This window comes from Mauremys mutica, chromosome 1 (assembly GCF_020497125.1).
Source record: "Mauremys mutica isolate MM-2020 ecotype Southern chromosome 1, ASM2049712v1, whole genome shotgun sequence".
Classification (NCBI taxonomy): Eukaryota; Metazoa; Chordata; order Testudines; family Geoemydidae; genus Mauremys; species Mauremys mutica.
In genome coordinates, this window is record NC_059072.1 from 311272513 (window position 1) to 311288933 (window position 16421).

General features: G+C 45.2%; 1 long non-coding RNA gene across 1 annotated transcript in view; it reads right to left on the minus strand.

Moving 5' to 3' along the window:
* Positions 1-3085, minus strand: part of LOC123370818 — a 39804-nt gene extending 36719 nt beyond the window's left edge. Inside the window, exon 1 of the long non-coding RNA XR_006579577.1 lies at positions 2932-3085. This is a non-coding gene — a long non-coding RNA (uncharacterized LOC123370818). The remainder of the gene's footprint in view (positions 1-2931) is intronic.
* Positions 3086-16421: the final 13336 nt, after the last annotated feature.

Here is a 16421-nt window from a genome sequence, read left to right on the forward strand (position 1 = left end):
TGCTGATATAACCCCTATATCATCCTTAAACGGCAGCTGTTTTACACCAAAAAACAACAACAACAGTTTGGCATGAGTTCAGTCCACTTGCCTGGGAGCTGCAAAATTTCTTGAAGGTAAACTGCACTGCTTGCAGCTTAAATATCCAGGTATTCCTTTCACAGGCTAGATGTTTCTCGCCTGGGCTCAGCCCCTGCCCTCCTCCCCCACAGTTTAGTTCATTTCTCCAGTTGTTTTCAGCAGTCTTCCTTTTTGGGCAGGGAGGTGGTGGAGAAGAACCTAGATTAACTCACTTCCAAGCCTTAAATACGATTTGGCTATGACAGGAATCCTTTGTCTCCCAGTTTGACCCCCCACTCCCTCCTAGTGGAAAAATACCACCAGTCCAAAATGATGTCCATCAGAGGGAACTGGGATTGTTTAGTCTGCAGAAGAGAAGAATGAGAGGGGATTTGATAGCTGCTTTCAACTACCTGAAAGGGGGTTCCAAAGAGGATGGATCTAGACTGTTCTGAGTGGTAGCAGATGACAGAACAAGGAGTAATGATCTCAAGTTGCAGTGGGGGAGGTTTAGGTTGGATATTTGGAAAAACTTTTTCACTAGGAGGGTGGTGAAGCTCTGGAATGGGTTACCTAGGGAGGTGGTGGAATCTCCTTCCTTAGAGGTTTTTAAGGGCAGGCTTGACAAAGCCCTGGCTGAGATAATTTAGTTGGGAATTGATCCTGCTTTGAGCAGGGGCTTGGACTAGATATCTCCTGAGGTCCCTTCCAACCCCGATATTCTATGGATTCTATGATTCTATGAGGTGACATGATCACATGACCCTGCAGTGTCAAAGCAGCATCTCAGGAAACTTCTCAGGAAGGAGGAAGATTAGTATCTTCAAAGTCCTATTGTCCTTCCTAATGGCCCATCCAGGCCGATTGACTACTGTTTGGAGGCATTCCCCTGGTGCAAGCACTTTTGTAATTGATACAGAGACCATATTCCTAACTTCAGATACAGAAATGATAGATCCATACAAATAGGATAATCCCATTCAGTAAATCATAACCTTTCCAATGATATCTCACATGACCCATCTTGCATAAAACATACCGTAGTTATGCCATATTCATAGAACAATATTTCTATGAAGAATATGGGGCGTAATGTCATAGGGGTGAAGAAGCATGTGGACAAGGGCGATCCAGTGGATATAGTGTACCTGAACTTTCAGAAAGCCTTTAACAAATCCCTCCTCAAAGGTTCTTAAGCAAAGTAAGTTGTCATGGGATAAGAGGGAAGGTCTTCACATGGACCAGTAACTGGTTTAAAGATAGGAAAGAAAAGGTAGGAATAAATGGTGAGTTTATGAAGAGAGATAAATAGCAAGGTCCCCCAAGGATCTGTACTGGGACCAGAGTTGTTCAACATATTCATAAATGATCTAGGAAAGGGGGGAAACAGTGAAGTGGCCAGTTTTGCAGATGATACAAAACTAAAGATCGTTAAATCCCAAGCTGAATATGTCCTCCTTGTTCCCAGATGTATAACTCTGTGTTGGTCAGCCTGTGTGAAAATGCATTTTGTTTGAATTGGCTCCATTTGCCAATCAAACTCTCCAGAACTCTCTGTATGACTGCCCTGTCCTCATCGTTATTTACCATTCTGCCAATCTTCATGTCATCAGGACATTTTTATCAGCAGCAATTTTGTATTTACTTCCAAGTCATTGAAAAAATATTGAATAGCATCAGACCTAGTCCTGATTCCTGCAGAGCCCCATTAGAAACACCCACATTCGATGAGCCCTTTGACAATTACTTTTTGAGATCTGTCAGTTAGCCATTAGCCTGTTCTCAATCCATTTAACGTGTGCTCCATTGATATTGTATAGTGCTATTTTTTAATCCAAATATCCTGCGGTACTGGTATGCATAAACAGGGGAATCTCAAGTTGGAGGAGAGAGGTTATTTTACCTCTGTATTTGGCACTGGTGCAACCACTGCTGGAATCATGTGTCCAGTTCTGGTGTCTAACACTCAGGAAGGATGTTGATAAATTGCAGAGGGTTCAGAGAAGAGCCATAAGAATGATTAAATGATTAGAAAACATGCCTTGTAGTGATAGACTTTAGGAGCTCAGTCAATGTCGCTTAACGAGGTTAAGGGTGGTTTGAGGAAAAGTCTATAAATACCTACATGAGGAACAAATAATTAGAAATGGGCTCTTCAATCTAGCAGAGAAAGGTCTAACATGGTCCAATGGCTGGAAGTTGAAACTAGACAAATTCAGACTGGAAATAAGGCGTCCATTTTTAACAGTGAGAGGAATTAACCATTGGAACAATTGACCAAGGTCATGGTGGATTGATTCTCCATCACTGGCAATTTTTAAAATCAAGATTGGACATGTTAATAAAAGATATGCACTAGGCATTATTGTGGGGAAATTCTTTGGCCTGTGCTAGACAGGAGGGTCAGACTAGAAGATCCCAATGGGCCCATCTTGCCTTGGAATCTATGAAAAACAACACCTTACAAAAGTCTAAGTTTGTCATATCTATGTTTGACATGGCCCATTTTCCATAAAACATTGTTAACCTGCTTTCAATACATTCCCGTCCTTTAATTCCTTATTGATTGAATCCCATATCAGTTTGTCCATTATTTCAGGCTCACTGGCCTATAAGAAGCCGGGCCAGCCTCCCGTAGCTTTTTGAATATTGACAAAACATTAGCACACTTCCAGCCTTCTGGAATTCCCTCAGGAATCCTAAATTTGTTAAAAAATTAATGTCAGTGGGCCAATAACCTCCTGAGCCAGCTCTTTGAGGACTCTTGGGTGGAGATGATCTGAGCCTGCTGATTTAAAAATACTTATGTTTGGTTCCTGCATTCAGCTGGCATCAATCCAGCCTTTCCATCTCTCTAGGAGTCTCACTTACCTCAGATCTGGCGAGACTTATCACAGCATAACAGACAAGACAGAGCAGCGTGAATTTCAGGATCGTTAGGCAGGAGGCAGAGTTGAGATAGAGGAGGAGTGAACTCATTTCCCCGGGCTCAGGAACTAAGAAAAACAGACACTCTCAATCCAGCAACAAGTACCCAGACTACACCTGAGGGCAGGTTGCTGCTCTGGCACCAGGCAGGCGTTGATGTCGTCTCTAGGTCACAATGGGGCTGCCCTCCTGCAATCTCCCTCTAGCCTATGAGGTGTCAATGCTGTACTTAGATCAGGAGATAGGCTGGGGCAACTGCCCAAGGGGGCTGAGCTGCTGAGCTCAGAATAAGGCAGGAGAGAGGGCATCAGGTTTCCCAGGAAAACCCTGGGTCTTTTCCGAGCTCTATGACTCTCAAGCCTCTAGGCAAGGTACATTTTTTCCCTACAGAATCTACCAGCCTGAAGTGAAAAGCAGTCCTGAAGTGATTATCTAGTGCTACGAGTGCAGAAAAATGTTCACGGTATCGCCAGCCCAAGCATTCCAAAACCTTAAGCTGGGCCCCAATCAAAATCATGAGATTGGCTTCAAAATAATGAGATCTTCAAAAAACATTCATCTGGGGAACTCTTCATTTGCCTTCTGGTGTCTGAGCCGCTAGGGTGCACTCAATTCACGTTCTCCAGCTTCTCTTTGAAACCACGAGGGCTTAAAATTGGCTAACAAATAAAATAAAATAAAATAAAGAGCAGAGATTCTCAAATAAATCACTTGACTCCAGCAGTGGGTGCTTTAAGAAAAGCACCCTATATCATAAGATAATAAAGAGCCCTACCTCTTATCTAACGTGTTCAATCAGTAGATCTCAAAGCACTTTACAAAGGAAGTCTGTAGCATTAGCCCCCTTTTCGAGATGGGAAACTGAGGCACAGAGACGAGCAGTGACTTGCCCAAGATCACCCAGCAAGACAGTAGCAGAGTCAGGACTAGCACTTAAGTCTTCTGAGTTCCATCTAGTGCTCTATCCACTAGGCCACAGTGCATTTGAAGTAAGGGGTCATAGTCAATACATTCCTGTAGTGGTTATTTTGGGCTGTTCCAATACCATTGTTATTGAAGTTACACATTTTGACCTGCAGCCTGTGCTGGCACAGGGGCATCCTTGTTAAAACGAGTTTCTCACAGCAGGTTGCGTCTGAGTTCTTGTTAGGCCTGAACATAAGTTCACTGGACCATGTCTCCGATGTCCCCATGGGAAAGTTTAAAAGCCATTGAAGGTCTTGCAGTGCACTGACATACCGGGATTTTCAGAAAGCCTTTGACAAGGTCCCTCAGCAAAGGCTCTTAAGCAAAGTAAGCTGTCATGGGATAAGAGGAAGGGTCCTCTCATGGATCAGTAACTGGCTGAACCATAGGAAACAAAGGGTAGGAATACTGCATGCAGATGTGGTCTCCCCATCTCAAAAAAGATATCTTGGAATTGGAAAAGGTTCAGAAAAGGGCAACAAAAATGATTAGGGGTATGGAACAGCTTGCATAGGAGGAGAGATTAATAAGACTGGGACTTTTCATCTTAGAAAAGACAACTACAGGGAATATGATAGAGGTCTATAAAATCATGATTGGTGTGGAAAAAGTAAATAAGGCAGTGTTATTTACTCCTTCTCATAACAGAAGAACTAGGGGTCACCACATGAAATGAATAGGCAGCAGGTCGAAAAGAAACAAAAGGTAGTATTTCTTCACACACTGCACAGTTAACCCAGGGAACTCTTTGCCAGAGGATGTTGGGAAGGCCAAGACTATAAGAAGGTTCAAAAAAGAACTAGGTCCATCAATGACTATTAGCCAAGATGGGCAGAGATGCCAGACCATGCTCTGAGTGTCCCTAGCTTCTGTTTGCCAGAAACTGGGAATGAACGACAGGGGATGGATCACTTGATGATTCCCTGTTCTGTTCATTCCCTCTGAAACTCCTGGCATTGGCCACTGTCAGAAGACTGGATACTGGGTTAGATGGACCTTTGGTCTGACCCAGTGTGGCCGTTCTTATGTTACAGCTGTTCAGCCTCCTTGATACCTGTGATGTCATAATCCTGCTCAGTTCTCCAGTCTTCCTTGGAGTCTGGATGGAAAGACAGGGTAGATGTCACCTAGTGAGCTGGGCCTGTAAGAGCAACCTGTGTTCAGGCAGAGAAGGGCTCCTGGGAGAGCAGAGTCCGTGCTCCATTAAAGAGTCAGAGACAAGGGCCTGGCCTGAGTGTAATCCACCAAACTTTGATTACACCCGTACCCGTAATAATTCCATTGTATTGCAGGGATAGTGAGCAGGTTCAGTCTGTTCTGACAGCAGAACTCCCACCTGTGGAGAACAACACAAATATGCAAATTGGGACAGGTGCGGATGCCAGTACCCAGAGTTGCTCCGATTTGGAGGAAAGACACCACAGTGTAGTAAAGCTGCTCAGACTAAACAAAAAAATTCTTCCATTGATAAGACGACAATCTGTGGGTTAACTAAGACGCCTCATATATCGAAACATTCTGTTATCATTACAGGAATACAGCACATACCGGTCAAAGAAAAATAACAGGATCTAACATACAGATTTCTTCAGTACTGAAAGGTACACGGGCCACTAATCCTATGCATTGAAAGCACGCGCTGCTTATTTGGCATTTATGTCCTCACACCCTCCTGAGCTGACCAAGCAGCAAGCACCCTGTTCTTTGAATAGGCTGGGATCCTTTTCCTGGCAGTTATCTGCTTGCTGCAAGTAGCCAAAGCAGGCCTGTGAACATCAGCCCTCAGGGCAGAGATCTTCAGCGCCCTTCCGATATGGCTGTCTCTCTCTGGGGCTGGCTGAACTGGCCAAACAGGTTGGCACCCCCTTTTTTTTAAACTTGGGAGTGGAATTGGCCCTCCACCCTTGGAGATGCCCTACTGAGCATGTGTGACCCAAAGCAGCCCTCTAGTCACACCCGGCATGCGATGGTAATAGTCTTTGTACAAAATATGCCTTGTGAGGTACCATTTGAAAACTAACAACTCTCTGGTCAATAAGATCATGATGCAACATTACATAGAGAGTTATGAGTTCCCCCTGTACGACATTACTTGTGAAAACCCGACAGTCCCTCCTAGGCAAACGCTGTTAAAGAGGTCTGTGCTAAACAAAAGAATGGGGGTTTATATAAGTAGCAAACAGGATCATCAAGACAGCAGGGGAAGGAGATGGTAGTGAACAGAGCAATTTACATTTCAGCAAACACAAGTGGAGGGGGAGGGGGAGGGAGAAGAGCACGTGTAACGTTGACAGACACTGGTTGTTAGCAGGCAGGATCTAACCTGGGACTTCTGGAGCTTAGTGCATGATCCTCTACTGCATGAGCTAAGAGCCAACTGGCTGCTAGCTAGGGCTGTAGGGCAGACTCATTTAACTGTCTCTAAATGGTCTCGGTGCCACTAGATAGGACAGAACACCACACCCAGGAGGTGTGTGGGTTACACACGGAACCTTCACCACCAGACTTCAGGTCACCTTCCTCACAGCTTGGATAAACTTTGCTTTGAAGGGATCCTTTAGAACAGTGGCTCTCAAACTTTTCAGTCTACTGTGCCCCTTTCAGGAGTCTGATTTGTCTTGTGTACCCCCAAGTTTCACCTCACTTAGAAACTACTTATATATAAAATACAGATATGTCACAGCACACTCTTACTGACAAATTGCTGACTTTCTCCTTTTGTCTGTATGAAATTTTAATCTGTACTTATTTCGCTAGTGCTTGTTATGTAGCCTGCTGTAAAACTAGGCAAATATTGACAGGAGTTGATGTGCTCCCTAGAAGACCTCTGTGTACCCCGTGCCCCTGGTTGACAACCACTGCTTTAGAAGAATCAGCTTCCAAGACTCAATGGACTAGAAAAGAAAGGGGCAGACAACCCCACATTCTTTCACCTAAGAAAACAAAACCGCCAGTACCTTTGGGCCCCTGGAAGAGAGCCAGTCACCATTTTGCTGGGAGACTGTGGCTGAGAGAAATCATCTTGAACAGAGCCTGTGTGAAATAAGGCATACATTTATATTGGTGAGAGTAATTAATAATTGGAACAATTTACCAAAGGTTGTAGTGGATTCTCCATCACTGACAACTTTTAAATCAAGACTGGATGTTTTTCTAAAAGAGCTTCTCTAAGAATTATTTTGGGGAAGTTTTCTGGCCTGTGTGATACAGCATTCCGGCCTTGGAATCTATGAAAGCACCTTTCAAAGGGCAGTATGGGTTAATAGACTATTAAACACATGAGGAAACTGAGGTACAGAGAGGCGACTCATCCAGGCTCATGCAACAGGTCAATAGCAGAACTGCGACTGCACTGAGGTTTCCTGACTGCCCAGGCAGTGCTCTGCCCATTGGAACACAGTCTCCTCGATAGTACATTATATTCCCTAAAAATCAATTCTGAATAAAGAAAGGAGAGCATTCACGCTATCAATCAGATTTCTTGGAGTTCTGTTCATCCAATCAGGGAACAGAAGTCAAGTCATCTGACCCGAGTGTCCAATCCACACACTGTGAGTTTTAACTAGCAAACTGATTCCTGGAGAAGAATTATTCATTGAACTCACCCCATGATTATTTTTGAAATAGGGATAAATTTGAGTACCCTGTAAGCTTTTTACAGAGAATTTGTGAAGAGGAAATGGGATGGGTTCACAGCCTAAATTATTCCCCATGAATTATTTGCTTGGCTGTAAAGATAAGTGCTTCCATACCCCCCACATATCGGCAAGTACTGCCGACCCAATACATTCAAACATCACAAGTCAGGTCTCCCAAATCATGAGATTTTAAAATTATCTGGGGGATTCTTTTGATTTGCCTTATACTTTTTGAACCATTAGGGAGGTCACATTTTGAAGCATGACGGGCTAGACATTTACTATTTTTTAAATGAAAGTGGAGATTCTTGTGTGCTCGGGGGTGGCCCCACTCCGGGGTACTCTCTCTGCACCGGCCGCTTCCCTGACCCCTGATCAGCACATTAAGTTCAAACCAAATACAATTGATTAAACAGCAACTGTAAGGAAAATAAGGAAAAATGGAAGAGGGTTAAGGGGAACAAGGGACCCGCCCTGTGGGCTCGGGGGCACCACAACCGGCATCTCTGGGACGTGAGGGCAGGTCACAGCCTGTTCCTCACACTCCCAGCTCCCTCGCAGGCCTCAGGCTCTAGCCAGCCGGGCCCTTCTCCCCAGCATTGCCCACCCCCCCAGTCAGGGTCACATTCCCTCTCCCCTGAGTCCGGCTTGCATGTCTGGGGGCATCTCCCTGTGCTGGGTCCCTGCCCAGGGCCCCCCTCACTCTCCTCAGCCACTCCCCGCACCTGGCTCCAGCGTGACCGGCGCTCTGGCCCCGCAGCTCCCCGCTGCAGCTTGGCCCTGGCTCCCTGACGGCGCGGCTGGTCTGCGCTGCCCCAGCTCCCAGCTGCTCCAGCTCCTCTATCTCTGGCTGCTGCTCTCCCCTTAGCTCTGCCCCGCTCGCCTCAGGCAGCTTCCCTCACATGGAGGATGGGATCCTGGGCTCCTGGCTCCCTCATTGGCTGGCCTGCCCTGTCAGTCAGGCTCACCTGGAGCGTTGGCATTTCCCCCTTGGCCCTGGGGACTGTCAGTCTCAGGATCCTGATTTCTCTTCATCCATTCCCCTTTCTTTTGGTACTGGGAGAGGCACAGGTGAAAATAAGCCGGTACGGGCTGGTACGGAGGACCGGTAAGAAAAGGTGCAGTAGCTACCAGCAAGAAAATGGAGCATTCTCTCCCTCTCTGACTCTGCCTCCTGGCTCCAGCAAATTTGAGGGTCCGTGAGCCCAGCTCCACAAATGTTCAGGGCCGGGTCTCCCACCTGGCCCCACCTGCTGCCCCCCTGCGCCTCCCCTGAGTGTGCCTCGGCCCCCCTTTGCTGCCCCCATGCACCTCCCTGGGTCCCGGAGCAGAGCGTTTGTCTCGCCCCGTCCCCTGCAGCTCCATGCTGCCTGCCTGCATTAACTGCAGCCACATGGTCCTAGTGCCCCACCACCACTCTTGCCAGGGCAGGCTGCCCTTCCCTCTCAGACCCTTCATTTTCCAGTGGGACCCTCCACAGTACAGCCGCCCCCTGCCCACAGTCACTGCTCTTGCCCTATGCTGGGCAAGGGGTAGCCCCAGTGAGGCTACAGTGAGGTGCAGCAGCAGGGAGGAGGTGCACATGTGATGGCAGCCCCCCCACCCCGGCTTGGCACCCACCACAGCGGAGGCAAGGGGGATTCCTGGACCTGAGAGAGGCCCTAGGAGCACGTGCAGTGACAGTGGGGGGGTGAGTGTGCTGGCAGGGGGGAGAAGGGGGTCCCTACCCCAGAGCTTGTTGCTGCTAGCAAGGAGAGGGCTGGAGGGAGTCCTCCTCTCTGGCTCCAGTCCCAGGGCAGCCTGCCTGCACCCCAAACTGATCCCCAGCCCTGCCCTACCCCAGAGACCACACCCCCAACCAGAGCCCTCATCCCCCGCACCCCAAACCTCTGTCCTAGCCCTGAGCCTCTCCAACACCCCAAATCCCTTATCTCCAGGCTCATCCAGAGCCCTCATCCCCCTGCACCCTAACCCTCTGCTTCAGCCCTGAGTCCGTTCCCAAACCCCTCATCCCCAGCCACATCCCAAATCCGCCCCTAGCCTCACCCCGCAGCCCTCACCCCAGCAGCTAGAGCCCCAGGCCCTTTAAATCACCCCATTTAAATTGCCCCCAAACCTCAGGGCTCCCAGACACCTCTGCAGTTGGGAGTTCAGGGGGTGATTTAAAGGGCTTGGGGCTCCCAGCTGCTGCTACCACAACCCTAGCCCCGGGATCTTTAAATCCTGATTTTAAGGGCCTGGGGATTTAAAGACTCCATCTCTTCCAGTGGAGGCCACGCCCCTCCTCAGGATTCCAGAGTACCAGCAAGTCCTTTAAGTTACTTTCACTCCTGGGGGGAGGCCAGCCAAAACCCCCACTAAGTGTCAGTGGGGGGGCAGCAGCCCCCTCCTGCTGGCCTAGATCCAATCTTCAGAGCAGGCCCCTTGGATTGAACTGGAAATTGGGATTCAAAACACACACACATCCAGCCCCTGATGCTTTGAGCTCCAAACAGTTCTTAGATCTGGCTGAGGTTCCACTCTCACAAGCTCTTCATCTACCCACCCTCCTGTCCCTCATCCAAGTGCACGGGCAGCCCGGGGCTGCACTGACAATATCTTCAGCAGTACCAGGGATTTCCCTTCACCCCCCCTGAATTTCCCCAACACCCCCCCTGAGTTTTGTGAACTAGTTACATGCCAAACCTGGCAGCTGAACTTTGCGACTTTGTCCTCACCCACAATTATTTCACATTTGTGGACAATATATACCTTCAAGTCAGTGGCCCTGCTATGGGTACCCGCATGGCACCATAGTATGCCAACATTTTTATGGCTGATTTAGAATAACGCTTCCTTAGCTCTCATCCCCTAACGCCCCTACTCTCCTTGCGCTACATTGATGACATCTTCATCATCTGGACCTATGGAAAGGAAGCCCTTGAGGAATTCCATCATGATTTCACCAATTTCCATCCCACCATCAACCTCAGCCTAGACCAATCCACACAAGCGGTCCATTTCCTTGGCACTACTGTGCTAATAAGCGATGGTCACATAAACACCACCCTATGTCAGAAACCTACTGACCACTATACTTACCTACATGCCTCCAGCTTTTGCTCCAGTCCCTCAGACAGAGATAAACACCTACAAGATCTCTATCAAGCATTCTTAAAAACTACAATACCCACCTGCTGAAGTGAAAAAACAGATTGACAGAGCCAGAAGAGTACCCAGAAGTCACGTACTATAGGATAGCCCCCCCCAAAAAAGAAAGTAACAGAGCGCCACTTCATCCCCCAACTAAAACCTCTCCAGCGCATCCTCAGAGATCTACAACCTATCCTGAAAGATGATCCCTCACTCTCACAGATCTTGGGAGACAGGCCTGTCTTTGCTTACAGACAGCCCCCCAACCTGAAGAAAATACTCACAAGCAACCACACACCACAGAACAAAAACACTAAGCCAGGAACCTATCCTTGCAACAAAGCCCGATGCTAACTCTGTCCACATATCTATTCAAGTGACGCCATAATAGACCTAATCACATCAGCCACACCATCAGGGGCTTGTTCACTTGCACATCTAGCAATGTGATATATGCCATCATGTGCCAGCAATGCCCCTCTGCCATGTACATTGGCCAAACCGGACAGTCTCTACACAAAAGAATAAATGGACACAAATCCTGACATCAGGAATCATAACATTCAAAAACCAGTAGGAGAACACTTCAACCTCTCTGGCCATTCAGTAACAGATTTAAAGGTGGCAATTTTGCAACAGAAAACCTTCAAAAACAGACTCCAATTAGAAACTGCTGAACTTCAATTAATATGCAAACTAGATACAATCAATTTAGGCTTAAATAGAGACTGGGAATGGCTGAGCCATTACACACATTTAATCTATTTCCCCATGTTACGTATCCTCACACCTTCTTGTCAAACTGTCTTAAATGGGCTATCTTGATTATCACTACAAAAGTTTTTTTTAATCCTGCTGATAATAGCTCGTCTTAATTAATTAACCTCTTAGAGTTGGTTGGGCAACTCCCACCTTTTCATGTTCTCTGTATGTATATATATCTCCTCACTATGTGTTCCATTCTATGCATCCGATGAAGTGGGCCCACGAAAGCTTATGCTCAAATACATTTGTTAGTCTCTAAGGTGCCACAAGTACTCCTGTTCTTTTTGCGGATACAGACTAACACAGCTGCTACTCTGAAACATGCCAATTTAGTGACTGTTTGGAAATTTGAATTGAAATTGAAACATTAATACATACTTTAAAAGCATATACAGTGTATGATAAAATACGTGTATCTGAAAATATAATAGATTTGAAAAGTATGAACATAGACTAGCTTCCTTATACAGCTGTTGTTTTTTATGACAATGTCAGTGCATTCATTTCCATGATGTTGGCCAACCTAATAATTTCAAATGATGATTTGTAAGCAAAGTCTCAATGAGCTCTCCCTGACAGCTAGTGATGAGCTGGGGGCTGGGGGGAAAGGCTTCAGGACCAGATTGTATTTACATTCACACCTAATCTACCTAGGTATCCAGCAAACAGAGCTGTGTTGCCCAAGTGATAGATTTTGGCTGGGGTTGGGTTACAAATCACTTGAATGACGGGGTGGGGTTGGGAATGAAATGTTGTTGTTCTTATTGTATGAGTAAAAGGCAGTAGAACTGTACTTAGCTTGTGCTGATTGAGGGCATCAAAAGAGAGGGTGGGGACCTGTCCCTCTCCACTGTTTAAAGACAGAGCTGATTAGGCTCCATAGATAGTCTTTTGTTCTGTTAAGTGACCACTGCAGCTGAAATCACTGATAATCAGGTCTAAGTGCTTAGTCCTGCTGTGGGGACAGTGTTCCTGTGGGTACAGTGGTTTTGAGTAAAAGACAACCCAGACTGCACTAGCAGCGAGGTTACCCCACTGAGAGTTCAGCTGAAATCACTGAGGTCACAATGGCAGGTGGCAGCAGAAGGTGACTGCACAGAGCCATTGGCAACAGAGTGGTGGAGTGAATGAACAGCCATGGCCAGAGCGAACAGTAAGCAGCTGGAGGAATGAGCAAGATGCCTTCTTGCCCCCCACCTAGGAGGTGTACTCATGTGAAAGCACCTCCGACGGCTTAAATAAGGGGCACATTAAATAAACATTTGTTTGTTGGACTATATTTTAGTGACTTTGCTCCAGAATGCTAGATTTGTGACTGGGAATGGAAACTTATATAAATATGTTTCCTAGTAGGCCAAGATTTTTAAAATGCAGTGTTTGCCAAGGTTGTTATCTCACATTGTTGCTATCTTTAGAGGTCATTATGTTGGGGAGTTTCTGTACTAAACATTTTTATTATTATAATTAATTTTTACATAAGAATGGTCAGACTGGGTATAGTCTAGTATCCTGTCTTCTGACAGTGGTCAAGGCCAGGTGCATCAGACGGAATGAACAGAACAGGTAATCATCAAGTGATCCATCCCCTGTTGCCCATTCCCAGCTTCTGGCAAACAGGCTAGGGATACTCAGAGCAGGGTGTTGCATCCCTCCCCATCCTGGCTATTCTCCAGGAATGTATCTAGTTCTTTTTTTAATCCTGTTATAGTTTTGGTCTTCACAGCATCCCTTGGCAAAGAGTTCCATGGGTTAAACTTTATGTTGTGTGAAGAAGTACTTCCTTTTGTTTTTTAAAAACTTGCTGCCTATTAATTTCTTTGGGTGACTGCTAGTTCTTCTGTTATGTGAAGGATTAAATAACATTTCCTTATTCACTTTCTTCACACCAGTCAAGATTGTATAGACCGCTATCATATCCCCCCTTAGTCGTCTCTTTTCTAAGATGAAAATTCCCAGTCATTTTAATTTCTCCTCCTGTTTCATACCCCTAATCATTTTAGTTGCCCATCTCTGTACCTTTTCCATTTCCAATATAGCTTTTTTGGTATGGGGTGACCAGATCTCCTCACAGTATTCCAGGTGTACAAGTACCATGAATTTTATATTTTCTGTCTTATTATCTATCCCTTTCTTAAAAAAGCAACGGTTTCAGAGTAGCAGCCGTGTTAGTCTGTATCCGCAAAAAGAACAGGAGTACTTGTGGCACCTTAGAGACTAACAAATTTATTTGAGCATAAGCTTTTATGAGCTACATCCAATGAAGTGGGCTGGAGCCCAAAAAAGCTTATGCTCAAATAAATTTGTTAGTCTCTAAGGTGCCACGAGTACTCCTGTTCTTTTTAAAAAAGCAAACAGAATGTTGGGAATTATTGACTGCTGCTGCACATTGAGTGGATGTTTTCAGAGAACTATCCACAATGACTCCAAGATCTCCTTCTTGAGTGTTAACAGCTAATTTAGACACCATCATTTTGTATATATATAGTTGAGATTGTTTTCCAATGTGCATCACTTTGCATTGATCAACATTGAATTTCATCTGCCATTTTTGTTGTCCAGTCACCCAGTTTTGTGAGATCCCTTTGTAACACTTCCCAATCTGCCTGGGATTTAACTATCTTGAATAGTTTTGTATCGTCTGCAAATTTTGCCACCTCACTGTTTACCCATTTTTCCAGATCATTTATGAATATGTTGAACAGTAATGGTCCCAGTACCGACCCCTCAGGGATACCACTATTTATCTCTCTACATTCTGAAAACTGATAATTTATTCCTACCCTTTGTTTCCCATCTTTTAACCAGTTAATGATCCTTGAGAGGACTTCCCTCTTAACCCATGATGGCTTACTTTTCAAAAGTCAATTTAAATTAAATACATTTAAAAAAAAATTATATGTTTTTAGAAATCTAGACCTGTTATATGTTTTGGTGTAACTTGCATCATCCTTATGTTAAATTTGCATCATCCTAACAAAACATTTACTTTATTCATATCTCTTTTATATATCTCATCGGTCCTGACACCTCCCCCCTGTAAATTCGAACACCTCTCCTAATTTCAGTTCCTGGGGAAACCACTGGCCTGACCTCTGCTGCCTTCCTGCATTGGCTGCTCCTGCCTCCCAAAGTCGCTGGGATGCCCTCCCCTTGGAGGCCTGGGGCCGTGCCCTCCCCCACAGAGGGGCTGCGTAGGGCACCACAATCTCTAGGGATAGCTCTGCTAAGACTGTACTACTATTTTTTAATTCAGTGTTGTATACTTCAGCATCCTCTTCATTTTCTAGTTCTGCAGCAAGTAACAGGAAGAAAAGCTACTAAACTAACATGAACAAGGCTGTTCTTGCAATATTTAAGCCTGAAGTGCCAGAAATCAACTGTACTCACACTTTTAGCACAATTTTGCAGTCCAGAGAGATTTGGATAAGCAGCATATAAACTTTTGAGTGTTGAGCTGGACTGAGCAATGCCCCTTCTCCCCCGCAACTTTAATAGGATTCTGCATGGGCTCAGGGGTCTACCCTAGCCCTAAAGTGCCCGAAAGAGGATTGGAACCTAAGCACCACACTCTCGGCCCTGGTAAGGCTGCATTGCACATCTAGGAACACAAAAGCAGTCTTAAAGCCACTTTAGTTGACCAACAGAGAATGCCCCATGCATAGTGGATTTTTTTCCAGTGGTGAAAATTGCAGTACCCACCTCTCCTCCAGTCCCTACAGAAGGGAATGCAGCTCAGTCAAGAAAAAGGGATTGTCTCTATGTGCTGAGAACAATCTCTGGTGGTCAGAATAGCCCCTTGGGGCCACAGACTGCTAGGTATAAAGTGTATTTGCCTTGAGACTGCTCTGCTTAATGCCAGAGACTGGCCTACTGGCCAGGAAACCTCAGGATCTGGTGCACTACCATTCTCCTGAGCTTTATGGGTCCTAGCTGCAGCCCCTGGGCCTGCCTATGTAAATAACGCACACAAAGAAGGAGCTCTGCCTGAGAGATATGCAGAATGGGCAATAATTTCAGTAGGGGTCCCAATATGTTCATAACTGGCAGTTTGTTTTTGAAAATTCAAAGCTTTAGACAGAGTTCAGTTTTTTACAGATTTACAGCCCAAATCAGTTTGGGGGAAAAATCAATTTGGAGGTTTTACTATCTCAAATGAACAATTCATACAACAATGCACATTGGTGAACCTCTTTCAGTTGTTTTACTGCTGTCTGCTGCTTGCTGAAAATTCCATTATTCTAGTCTTCACAGATGAAAACACTACATCTGAGAATACAGAACACAGGGCTATAAATACTGAAGGCAGAAAGACCTCATTGATCTGACCTCTACTTCAAAGGACACTCAGTCAACTTAGATTAAATAGATTCATTGGCAAATAATAAACTACCATAATCTCTTAATTACAGTGAAGAACAAGCTTTTCAGTTTTGTTCTTTTCACATAAGAAGAATCTTAGAAGGAAAACAAAATCTTATATGGAGTGATTAAATGGATAATTTAGCTAGAAATGTTCTATTATAGATTTTTTTGGTTAAATAATGTAGGGCCCAATGCTGCTCCCTATTGAAGTCTCCAATCTCTTAAACACACACATATTAGCTATTGAATATATATAGATATGAAGGCTGTTTTATGAAACATTACCTTTGTTTTGTGCAATTATGGTTTTGTTAGGTAGGGTTTAACTTTTTTATTATATACAATGTCACAGATACTAATTTTTAGGTGAGACTTTATGATGATGTCTATCATTTTAGATGACTGAAATTTGGTATGATGTCATCCTGAATGTTCTTAGTGTCACACTAAAGTAGCATGAGAGAAGCATATTACACATGCTATGATCATGCGAGGCCAAGAGGGCAACTGTCATCCCAACGCATCCTTCTCATGGCGTGGGGGGAGCCCCTACTGACACCCTACCTCATC